The 12058-nt window shown below is 56.5% G+C and overlaps 2 pseudogenes; both read left to right on the forward strand.

Moving 5' to 3' along the window:
- The first annotated feature begins 401 nt into the window (after positions 1-401).
- Positions 402-1267, forward strand: LOC129528762 (neurotrophin-4-like; annotated as a pseudogene).
- Positions 1268-6562: 5295 nt separating this feature from the next.
- LOC129528727 (neurotrophin-4-like) lies at positions 6563-7428 on the forward strand (annotated as a pseudogene).
- The last annotated feature ends 4630 nt before the right edge of the window (positions 7429-12058 follow it).

A 12058-nucleotide genomic window follows, 5' to 3' on the forward strand; every position in this document is an offset into this window, starting at 1 on the left:
GGGATTACAGGAGCGCAGCACCACGCCCAGCTAATTTTGGTATTATCAGTAGAGATGTGATTTCACAGTGTTGGCCAGGCTGCTCTCGAACTCCTGACCTCAAGTCATCCACCCGCCTCAGCCTCCCAAAGTGCTGGGACTACAGGTGTGAGCCATAGTGCCTGACCTGTAGTTGTTGAATATTTATTCTTAATCTACAAGTTGGGTGTGATGCAAGTCCTGTACATGGAGTCCCCCAAACTTCTAGAGCAAGGGCTTCCCCATAATCCTGGCAGGCAGGCCTCCCCTGGGGTTCCAAACTTCTGTCCCCACTGAAGTGTTTATCCTCTTCTCTAATCCCAGCCTCCTTTTCCCTGTTTCCATGTGCTCTGAGAGATGCTCCCGCTCCCCCAGGCTCCCTCTGCATCCCCCTCATTTTCTTCCTCCCCGCTGTGTCAATGGAGTCCTAACCCCCACCCTTGACATTGTCCCCTTTTCCTACTACAAAGTGGGACCTTCTTTTCCCCCGAGTGGTCCTGTCTAGGGGTGCCGCTGCCGGGCCCCCTCTGCTCTTCCTGCTGGAGACTGGGGCCTTTCGGGAGTCAGCAGGCACCCGGGCCAACCGCAGCCAGCGAGGGGTCAGCGATACTTCGCCGGCGAGTCATCAGGGTGAGCTGGCCGTGTGCGATGCAGTCACTGGCTGGGTGACAGACCCCCGGACCGCTGTGGACTTGGTTGTGCTCGAGGTGGAGGTGTTGGGCGAGGTGCCTGCAGCTGGCGGCAGTTCCCTCCGCCAACACTTCTTTGTCACCTGCTTCGAGGCCGATAACTCTGAAGAAGGTGGCCCAGGGGTAGGTGGAGAGGCTGCCGCCGGGGTGTGGACCGGGGGGCACTGGGTGTCTGAGTGCAAGGCCAAGCAGTCCTATGTGCGGGCATTGACCGCTGATGCCCAGGGCCGTGTGGACTGGCGATGGATTCAAACTGGCACTGCCTGTGTCTGCACACTCCTCAGCCGGACTGGCCGGGCCTGAGACTTATACCCAGGAACTGGTCAGGCAGAAAAAGAACAGAGCTGGATGCTGAGAGACGTCAGGGTTGGCCCAGCTGCTCTACGGACGGACCCCAGTTGGGGAACTCATCAAATCATGGCAAAATCACAACTCTCTGAATTTGAGCTCAATCTCTGTAGGATGGGTGCACCAACGTGGGGTTTTGAAGGTTGAATAGGAGCTCTCCCGGGGGAACTTGAGGGTAATCATGATGATGATGATAATAATAATAATAGCCACTATTTACTGAGTGTTTACTCTTTCGTAGCCCTAATACATAACTCCTCGGATCAACTCTCATGGATTTGATCATTGGTGACCTTTGGTGTTAAGTTGCTGACTGCTCTGTCACAGAGGACACCACCTTGCTCATCCTGGGGAGTGGGAGGGCACATTTCACGATGTGCATGGGGGAGGAGAGAAACTGGAACATGCAAGCAGATGGCCAGGGGACCTTGAGGACATGGTCTACGGAAGGCCTTTAAGTATCTGGGAGCTGGGGTTCAAATGAGAAATCTTACTTGGTGAGAGCAGGCAGGGGTTGGCTTCGAATATTCTGTTTTGAGATAAAGAGCTACCGATCACACGGGGAGTATAAGCAAGGTTGAATGAGAAGCGATCAGGATGCTGGAGAGTTCAGCCCTGGGCGGGGAGCTCAAGTCAGGTTTCTAGCCCTCTTCCCTGTGCCAACCTATACCCTACATTGGGAAAGAAACAGACCTTAAAATTGTCCAGCTTGATGGCATCGCGGGAAAGGGACTAAGTCCAGATAATGTCCTCCGAGGCTGCGGCCTCGGGGGCAGGACACACCTCCTGCGGGCCTATTCAATGATCAGTTAAATCACCTGAAGCACACGCATTTCCGGGGAGCGCTCCGGGCATCCTGGCTTGAGGGTAGAGTGGGCGGAGGTCCCTAAGGGAGAGGTGGGGCTCGGGCTGAATCCCTCGTTGGGGGCACCAGGGTCAAGTGGCTAACCTGGCAGCACAGTCACGGGGAGGCCCTCTCTCATTGGGCAGAAACTAAGTCCGAAGCCGCGCCCCTCCTGGGCGAGGAGGTTCCACCTCCTAGGTTCCTGTGATTCTCCTGCCTCAGCCCGAGTAGTGGGACATCCCACTTGCTCCCGCCATTCTGTTTACCACAGGTGACAACCGCCATGGCTGAGAGGCAGGGAGGTCCCCCGAGGACCGAGCGAGGCTCGGTCTCCCAAAAAAAAAAAAAGATACATTGAAGTAATTTAAAAACACTTAGGAAGATGTCATTTCTTCCTATCAAGGCGTCCTCCCTTTATGGTTTGTTGTTATATAGGGAACGATAAAAAGAAAGTTTTTTTGGAGGAGGTCGGCCTCGAACTCGAGGCTCTCGCACCCTCGCCTCCCTGAGGGCCCGAAGGCCGGCACAATGGGCCAGAGCCACAGTGGCTCCTGGGGTCGGGGGTTGTCCTTTCTTCCCTTTGACCTTACGCAGGGTGAGGGAGCCAATCACAAGAGGCTCACCCCTGACGTCACCCAGTCCCCAGGGCCAGTGAGGGCCCTGTGTTCCCTGGCGCCCCCTGGAGGGAGGAAGGGGAACTGTATCTGAGAGAGAGCAGCCCATTGGGTCCGCTGACTCCGGCCGGGTTCCCGTGCCGCGTCCAACACCCCTCACTCCCTGTCTCACTCCCCCACGGAGACTCAATTTACTTTCCATGTCCACATTCCCAGTGCTTGCGGAAGATATCCCGCTAAGAGAGAGACATGTCAAAGGTAGGGTAGATCCACATTTCCAGGCACCAAAGATGGAGATGTTCCAGGAAAGACTGCAGGGCCCCTGGGCACCTTCCACCTCCTTCCAGGCCATCACTGGCATGAGAAGGGGCAGACCAGTGTGAGCTGTGGAAGGAGGCCTCTTTCTGGAGGAGCGTGACCCCCAGTAAGCTTCAGGTGGGGCAGTTCCTGAGGGTGGGGATCTGAAATGTTGGGGTATCTCAGGTCCTCTGGGCTGTGGGGTGGGCTCTGAAAGGCAGGTGTCGGGGTGGTGGGTCCTGAATAGGAGATGCCGGGAAGGGTCTCTGGGTCTTTGTGGGTGGTGTACCACGCGGGATGGGAAGGCCAGGACTCGGGGCTGCGGTCTCAGACCCGGGTGAAGCAGTGTCCTTGCCCCAGGGGCTGCTGCTGTTGCTGCTGCTGAGCATGGGCGGGACATGGGCATCCAAGGAGCCGCTTCGGCCACGGTGCCGCCCCATCAATTGCCACCCTGGCTGTCGAGAAGGAGGGCTGCCCCGTGTGCATCACCGTCAACACCACCATCTGTGCCGGCTACTGCCCCACCATGGTGAGCTGCCCGGAGCCGGGGCAGGTGCTGCCACCTCAGGGCCAGACCCACAGAGGCAGCCGGGGAGGAAGGGTGGTCTGCCTCTCTGGTCAGGGGCTGCGGAATGGGGTGTGGGAGGGCAGGAACAGAGGGCTTCCTGGACTCCTGAGTCTGAGACCTGTGGGGGCAGCTGGGGAGCTCAGCTGAGGCGCCGGCCCCAGGCACAAGCTCATTCCCCCACTCACACGGCTTCCAGACCCGCGTGCTGCAGGGGGTCCTGCCGCCCCTGCCTCAGGTGGTGTGCAACTACCGCGATGTGCGCTTCGAGTCCATCCGGCTCCCTGGCTGCCCGCGCGGCGTGAACCCCGTGGTCTCCTACGCCGTGGCTCTCAGCTGTCAATGTGCACGCTGCCGCCGCGGCACCACTGACTGCGGGGGTCCCAAGGACCACCCCTTGACCTGCGATGACCCCCGCTTCCAGGCCTCCTCTTCCTCAAAGGCCCCTCCCCCCAGCCTTCCAAGCCCATCCCGACTCCCGGGGCCCTCAGACACCCCGATCCTCCCACAACAAAGGCTTCTCAATCCGCACTCTGGAGGTGTCTTTCTGTGGGCTCAGGGCAACCACACACACACAGGGTGGGTCCAGCTTCCAAACCATTTTCTACAGAGTCACAGTACAGAACTCTGGTAGAAAACAGGGTGGACGGCTGGGCGCGGTGGCTCACGCCTGTAATTGTCGGAGGCTGCGGTGGGTGGATCAGCTGAGGTGAGGGGTTCCAGACCAGCCTGACCAACATGGAGAAACCCCATCTCTACTAAAAATACAAAATATCGTCGGGCGTGGTGGTGCATGCCTATACTCCCAGGTACTTGGGAGGCTTAGGCAGGAGAATCTCTTGATCCTAGGAGGCGGAGGTTGCAGTGAGCAAGATCCCGCCATTGCGCTTCAGCCTGGGCAACAAAAACAAAGCTCCATCTCAAAAAGTAATAATAATAATAATAATAATAATAATAATAATAATAATAATATAAACATTAAAAATGTTCGGCCAGGCGCAGTGGCTCATGCCTGCAATCCCAGCACTTTGGGAGGCCGAGGCGGGTGCATCACCTGAGTTCAGGACTTCGAGACCAGCCTGGCCAACATGGTGAAACCCTGTCTCTACTAAAAAAAAAAAAAAAAATTAGCTGGGTGTGGTGGTGCGCGCCTGTAGTCCCAGCTACTCAGGAAGCTGAGGCAGGAGAATCGCTTGAACCCGGGAAGCATAGGTGCAGTGAGCCGAGATCACGCCACTGCACTCCAGCCTGGGTGACAGGGCGAGACTCCGTCTCAAAAAAAAAAAATAAAATAAAATAAAATAAAAATAAAAATAGAAAATAGTCAACTACTATTACTCAATAGCAACAGATGGTAAAATACAGGCTCAGAGAAATTAATGATTTGTGCCTGGTCACACAGCCAACAAATGGCAGAGATGGGACTTCAACTCTGGGCAACTGCACTCTGCCATCCTTCCTGTAGAACTCTGAGGAACTGAGAGTCTTGCATCTTGGAGGATGTTCCAATCAATTTTTTTTTTTTTTTTTTTTTTGAGACGGAGTCTCGCTCTGTTGTTGAGACTGGACTGCAGTGGCGCGATCTCGGCTCACTGCAAGATCCGCCTCCCGGGTTCCTGCCATTCTCCTGCCTCGGCCTCCCAAGTAGCTGGGACTACAGGCGCCCACCAGGACGCCTGGCTAATTTGTTGTACTTTTTAGTAGAGACGGGGTTTCCCCGTGTTAGCCAGGATAGTCTTGATCTCCTGACTTTGTGATCCGCCCGTCTCGGCTTCCCAAAGTGCTGGGATTACAGGCATGAACCACTGCGCCAGGCCCAATTTTGTTTGTTTGTTTTGTTTTGTTTTGTTGTTTTGGGAAAGGGTGGCGTGGAGAAGACTGGGAAACAACCAGTGGTCACCAGAGCTGTAGCACCTCCTTCACCTCTGAGCTCTGGGGCTGGGAACCCCAGGCTTCGGGGACCACTGTGGAGGACGCAGGTGGCCCCCTCTTTCCTGACATCTCAGGAGAGGGAGCGGCAACCGGTTAGGGGAAGAAAAGAACAGGAAGGTTATACAGCCAGGTGGGGAAGGGGCCAACTCCCTGAAAAACCCCTTCCCAGAGTTCTTCTTCAAGCGCAGGGTACCCAAGAGTCAAGGCCCCGCCCCCTTTCCAGTGGCCCCTTTTCTACTTAGGTGACCGCTCCTGGCTGGGATGGGAGGTAGATGGACCGGGGGGTGGGGGTGGGTGGGGGGAGGAGGGGAAGGGAGAGGCAGTGGATGAAGGAGAATGGAAGAGATGACATCCCCCTTGGCCCATTCATCCCATTCAGGTCCCCAAGCCGCGCCCCCCTCCGCCCCACCTGCACTGCCAGTGCCAACGTCAGAGGGAGGAAGAGGGAGCTCGGCTTAGAAGGCTGAGGCCCTGCCACCTGGGCCACACAGATCATGTGGCCTTCCTTCTCCCCACAGAAGGCCAGACCATGGACACCCCCTGAGCTGGAGGTCATCCTCCATCTCCACCCTGTTTTCTTTTTCTTTCTTTTTTTTTTTTTTTTTGCGATGGAGTCTCGCTCTGTCGTGGAGGCTGGAGTGCAGTGGCGCAATCTCTGCTCACTGCAAGCTCCCCCTCCTAGGTTCACTCCATTCTCCTGTCTCAGCCTCCCAAGTAGCTTGGACTACAGGGGCCCGCGACCAAGCCCAGATAAGTTTTTGTATTTTTAGTAGAGACGGGGTTTCACCGTGTTAGCCAGGAAGGTCTCGATCCCCTGACCACATGATCCGCCCGCCTCGGCCTCCCAAAGTGGTGGGATTACAGGAGCGCAGCACCACGCCCAGCTAATTTTGGTATTATCAGTAGAGATGTGATTTCACAGTGTTGGCCAGGCTGCTCTCGAACTCCTGACCTCAAGTCATCCACCCGCCTCAGCCTCCCAAAGTGCTGGGACTACAGGTGTGAGCCATAGTGCCTGACCTGTAGTTGTTGAATATTTATTCTTAATCTACAAGTTGGGTGTGATGCAAGTCCTGTACATGGAGTCCCCCAAACTTCTAGAGCAAGGGCTTCCCCATAATCCTGGCAGGCAGGCCTCCCCTGGGGTTCCAAACTTCTGTCCCCACTGAAGTGTTTATCCTCTTCTCTAATCCCAGCCTCCTTTTCCCTGTTTCCATGTGCTCTGAGAGATGCTCCCGCTCCCCCAGGCTCCCTCTGCATCCCCCTCATTTTCTTCCTCCCCGCTGTGTCAATGGAGTCCTAACCCCCACCCTTGACATTGTCCCCTTTTCCTACTACAAAGTGGGACCTTCTTTTCCCCCGAGTGGTCCTGTCTAGGGGTGCCGCTGCCGGGCCCCCTCTGCTCTTCCTGCTGGAGACTGGGGCCTTTCGGGAGTCAGCAGGCACCCGGGCCAACCGCAGCCAGCGAGGGGTCAGCGATACTTCGCCGGCGAGTCATCAGGGTGAGCTGGCCGTGTGCGATGCAGTCACTGGCTGGGTGACAGACCCCCGGACCGCTGTGGACTTGGTTGTGCTCGAGGTGGAGGTGTTGGGCGAGGTGCCTGCAGCTGGCGGCAGTTCCCTCCGCCAACACTTCTTTGTCACCTGCTTCGAGGCCGATAACTCTGAAGAAGGTGGCCCAGGGGTAGGTGGAGAGGCTGCCGCCGGGGTGTGGACCGGGGGGCACTGGGTGTCTGAGTGCAAGGCCAAGCAGTCCTATGTGCGGGCATTGACCGCTGATGCCCAGGGCCGTGTGGACTGGCGATGGATTCAAACTGGCACTGCCTGTGTCTGCACACTCCTCAGCCGGACTGGCCGGGCCTGAGACTTATACCCAGGAACTGGTCAGGCAGAAAAAGAACAGAGCTGGATGCTGAGAGACGTCAGGGTTGGCCCAGCTGCTCTACGGACGGACCCCAGTTGGGGAACTCATCAAATCATGGCAAAATCACAACTCTCTGAATTTGAGCTCAATCTCTGTAGGATGGGTGCACCAACGTGGGGTTTTGAAGGTTGAATAGGAGCTCTCCCGGGGGAACTTGAGGGTAATCATGATGATGATGATAATAATAATAATAGCCACTATTTACTGAGTGTTTACTCTTTCGTAGCCCTAATACATAACTCCTCGGATCAACTCTCATGGATTTGATCATTGGTGACCTTTGGTGTTAAGTTGCTGACTGCTCTGTCACAGAGGACACCACCTTGCTCATCCTGGGGAGTGGGAGGGCACATTTCACGATGTGCATGGGGGAGGAGAGAAACTGGAACATGCAAGCAGATGGCCAGGGGACCTTGAGGACATGGTCTACGGAAGGCCTTTAAGTATCTGGGAGCTGGGGTTCAAATGAGAAATCTTACTTGGTGAGAGCAGGCAGGGGTTGGCTTCGAATATTCTGTTTTGAGATAAAGAGCTACCGATCACACGGGGAGTATAAGCAAGGTTGAATGAGAAGCGATCAGGATGCTGGAGAGTTCAGCCCTGGGCGGGGAGCTCAAGTCAGGTTTCTAGCCCTCTTCCCTGTGCCAACCTATACCCTACATTGGGAAAGAAACAGACCTTAAAATTGTCCAGCTTGATGGCATCGCGGGAAAGGGACTAAGTCCAGATAATGTCCTCCGAGGCTGCGGCCTCGGGGGCAGGACACACCTCCTGCGGGCCTATTCAATGATCAGTTAAATCACCTGAAGCACACGCATTTCCGGGGAGCGCTCCGGGCATCCTGGCTTGAGGGTAGAGTGGGCGGAGGTCCCTAAGGGAGAGGTGGGGCTCGGGCTGAATCCCTCGTTGGGGGCACCAGGGTCAAGTGGCTAACCTGGCAGCACAGTCACGGGGAGGCCCTCTCTCATTGGGCAGAAACTAAGTCCGAAGCCGCGCCCCTCCTGGGCGAGGAGGTTCCACCTCCTAGGTTCCTGTGATTCTCCTGCCTCAGCCCGAGTAGTGGGACATCCCACTTGCTCCCGCCATTCTGTTTACCACAGGTGACAACCGCCATGGCTGAGAGGCAGGGAGGTCCCCCGAGGACCGAGCGAGGCTCGGTCTCCCAAAAAAAAAAAAAAGATACATTGAAGTAATTTAAAAACACTTAGGAAGATGTCATTTCTTCCTATCAAGGCGTCCTCCCTTTATGGTTTGTTGTTATATAGGGAACGATAAAAAGAAAGTTTTTTTGGAGGAGGTCGGCCTCGAACTCGAGGCTCTCGCACCCTCGCCTCCCTGAGGGCCCGAAGGCCGGCGCAATGGGCCAGAGCCACAGTGGCTCCTGGGGTCGGGGGTTGTCCTTTCTTCCCTTTGACCTTACGCAGGGTGAGGGAGCCAATCACAAGAGGCTCACCCCTGACGTCACCCAGTCCCCAGGGCCAGTGAGGGCCCTGTGTTCCCTGGCGCCCCCTGGAGGGAGGAAGGGGAACTGTATCTGAGAGAGAGCAGCCCATTGGGTCCGCTGACTCCGGCCGGGTTCCCGTGCCGCGTCCAACACCCCTCACTCCCTGTCTCACTCCCCCACGGAGACTCAATTTACTTTCCATGTCCACATTCCCAGTGCTTGCGGAAGATATCCCGCTAAGAGAGAGACATGTCAAAGGTAGGGTAGATCCACATTTCCAGGCACCAAAGATGGAGATGTTCCAGGAAAGACTGCAGGGCCCCTGGGCACCTTCCACCTCCTTCCAGGCCATCACTGGCATGAGAAGGGGCAGACCAGTGTGAGCTGTGGAAGGAGGCCTCTTTCTGGAGGAGCGTGACCCCCAGTAAGCTTCAGGTGGGGCAGTTCCTGAGGGTGGGGATCTGAAATGTTGGGGTATCTCAGGTCCTCTGGGCTGTGGGGTGGGCTCTGAAAGGCAGGTGTCGGGGTGGTGGGTCCTGAATAGGAGATGCCGGGAAGGGTCTCTGGGTCTTTGTGGGTGGTGTACCACGCGGGATGGGAAGGCCAGGACTCGGGGCTGCGGTCTCAGACCCGGGTGAAGCAGTGTCCTTGCCCCAGGGGCTGCTGCTGTTGCTGCTGCTGAGCATGGGCGGGACATGGGCATCCAAGGAGCCGCTTCGGCCACGGTGCCGCCCCATCAATTGCCACCCTGGCTGTCGAGAAGGAGGGCTGCCCCGTGTGCATCACCGTCAACACCACCATCTGTGCCGGCTACTGCCCCACCATGGTGAGCTGCCCGGAGCCGGGGCAGGTGCTGCCACCTCAGGGCCAGACCCACAGAGGCAGCCGGGGAGGAAGGGTGGTCTGCCTCTCTGGTCAGGGGCTGCGGAATGGGGTGTGGGAGGGCAGGAACAGAGGGCTTCCTGGACTCCTGAGTCTGAGACCTGTGGGGGCAGCTGGGGAGCTCAGCTGAGGCGCCGGCCCCAGGCACAAGCTCATTCCCCCACTCACACGGCTTCCAGACCCGCGTGCTGCAGGGGGTCCTGCCGCCCCTGCCTCAGGTGGTGTGCAACTACCGCGATGTGCGCTTCGAGTCCATCCGGCTCCCTGGCTGCCCGCGCGGCGTGAACCCCGTGGTCTCCTACGCCGTGGCTCTCAGCTGTCAATGTGCACGCTGCCGCCGCGGCACCACTGACTGCGGGGGTCCCAAGGACCACCCCTTGACCTGCGATGACCCCCGCTTCCAGGCCTCCTCTTCCTCAAAGGCCCCTCCCCCCAGCCTTCCAAGCCCATCCCGACTCCCGGGGCCCTCAGACACCCCGATCCTCCCACAACAAAGGCTTCTCAATCCGCACTCTGGAGGTGTCTTTCTGTGGGCTCAGGGCAACCACACACACACAGGGTGGGTCCAGCTTCCAAACCATTTTCTACAGAGTCACAGTACAGAACTCTGGTAGAAAACAGGGTGGACGGCTGGGCGCGGTGGCTCACGCCTGTAATTGTCGGAGGCTGCGGTGGGTGGATCAGCTGAGGTGAGGGGTTCCAGACCAGCCTGACCAACATGGAGAAACCCCATCTCTACTAAAAATACAAAATATCGTCGGGCGTGGTGGTGCATGCCTATACTCCCAGGTACTTGGGAGGCTTAGGCAGGAGAATCTCTTGATCCTAGGAGGCGGAGGTTGCAGTGAGCAAGATCCCGCCATTGCGCTTCAGCCTGGGCAACAAAAACAAAGCTCCATCTCAAAAAGTAATAATAATAATAATAATAATAATAATAATAATAATAATAATATAAACATTAAAAATGTTCGGCCAGGCGCAGTGGCTCATGCCTGCAATCCCAGCACTTTGGGAGGCCGAGGCGGGTGCATCACCTGAGTTCAGGACTTCGAGACCAGCCTGGCCAACATGGTGAAACCCTGTCTCTACTAAAAAAAAAAAAAAAAATTAGCTGGGTGTGGTGGTGCGCGCCTGTAGTCCCAGCTACTCAGGAAGCTGAGGCAGGAGAATCGCTTGAACCCGGGAAGCATAGGTGCAGTGAGCCGAGATCACGCCACTGCACTCCAGCCTGGGTGACAGGGCGAGACTCCGTCTCAAAAAAAAAAAATAAATAAATAAAAATAAAAATAAAAATAGAAAATAGTCAACTACTATTACTCAATAGCAACAGATGGTAAAATACAGGCTCAGAGAAATTAATGATTTGTGCCTGGTCACACAGCCAACAAATGGCAGAGATGGGACTTCAACTCTGGGCAACTGCACTCTGCCATCCTTCCTGTAGAACTCTGAGGAACTGAGAGTCTTGCATCTTGGAGGATGTTCCAATCAATTTTTTTTTTTTTTTTTTTTTTTTGAGACGGAGTCTCGCTCTGTTGTTGAGACTGGACTGCAGTGGCGCGATCTCGGCTCACTGCAAGATCCGCCTCCCGGGTTCCTGCCATTCTCCTGCCTCGGCCTCCCAAGTAGCTGGGACTACAGGCGCCCACCAGGACGCCTGGCTAATTTGTTGTATTTTTTAGTAGAGACGGGGTTTCCCCGTGTTAGCCAGGATAGTCTTGATCTCCTGACTTTGTGATCCGCCCGTCTCGGCTTCCCAAAGTGCTGGGATTACAGGCATGAACCACTGCGCCAGGCCCAATTTTGTTTGTTTGTTTTGTTTTGTTTTGTTGTTTTGGGAAAGGGTGGCGTGGAGAAGACTGGGAAACAACCAGTGGTCACCAGAGCTGTAGCACCTCCTTCACCTCTGAGCTCTGGGGCTGGGAACCCCAGGCTTCGGGGACCACTGTGGAGGACGCAGGTGGCCCCCTCTTTCCTGACATCTCAGGAGAGGGAGCGGCAACCGGTTAGGGGAAGAAAAGAACAGGAAGGTTATACAGCCAGGTGGGGAAGGGGCCAACTCCCTGAAAAACCCCTTCCCAGAGTTCTTCTTCAAGCGCAGGGTACCCAAGAGTCAAGGCCCCGCCCCCTTTCCAGTGGCCCCTTTTCTACTTAGGTGACCGCTCCTGGCTGGGATGGGAGGTAGATGGACCGGGGGGTGGGGGTGGGGGGGGGGGGAGGAGGGGAAGGGAGAGGCAGTGGATGAAGGAGAATGGAAGAGATGACATCCCCCTTGGCCCATTCATCCCATTCAGGTCCCCAAGCCGCGCCCCCCTCCGCCCCACCTGCACTGCCAGTGCCAACGTCAGAGGGAGGAAGAGGGAGCTCGGCTTAGAAGGCTGAGGCCCTGCCACCTGGGCCACACAGATCATGTGGCCTTCCTTCTCCCCACAGAAGGCCAGACCATGGACACCCCCTGAGCTGGAGGTCATCCTCCATCTCCACCCTGTTTTCTTTTTCTT

Source organism: Gorilla gorilla, chromosome 20 (assembly GCF_029281585.2).
Source record: "Gorilla gorilla gorilla isolate KB3781 chromosome 20, NHGRI_mGorGor1-v2.1_pri, whole genome shotgun sequence".
Lineage (NCBI taxonomy): Eukaryota > Metazoa > Chordata > Mammalia > Primates > Hominidae > Gorilla > Gorilla gorilla.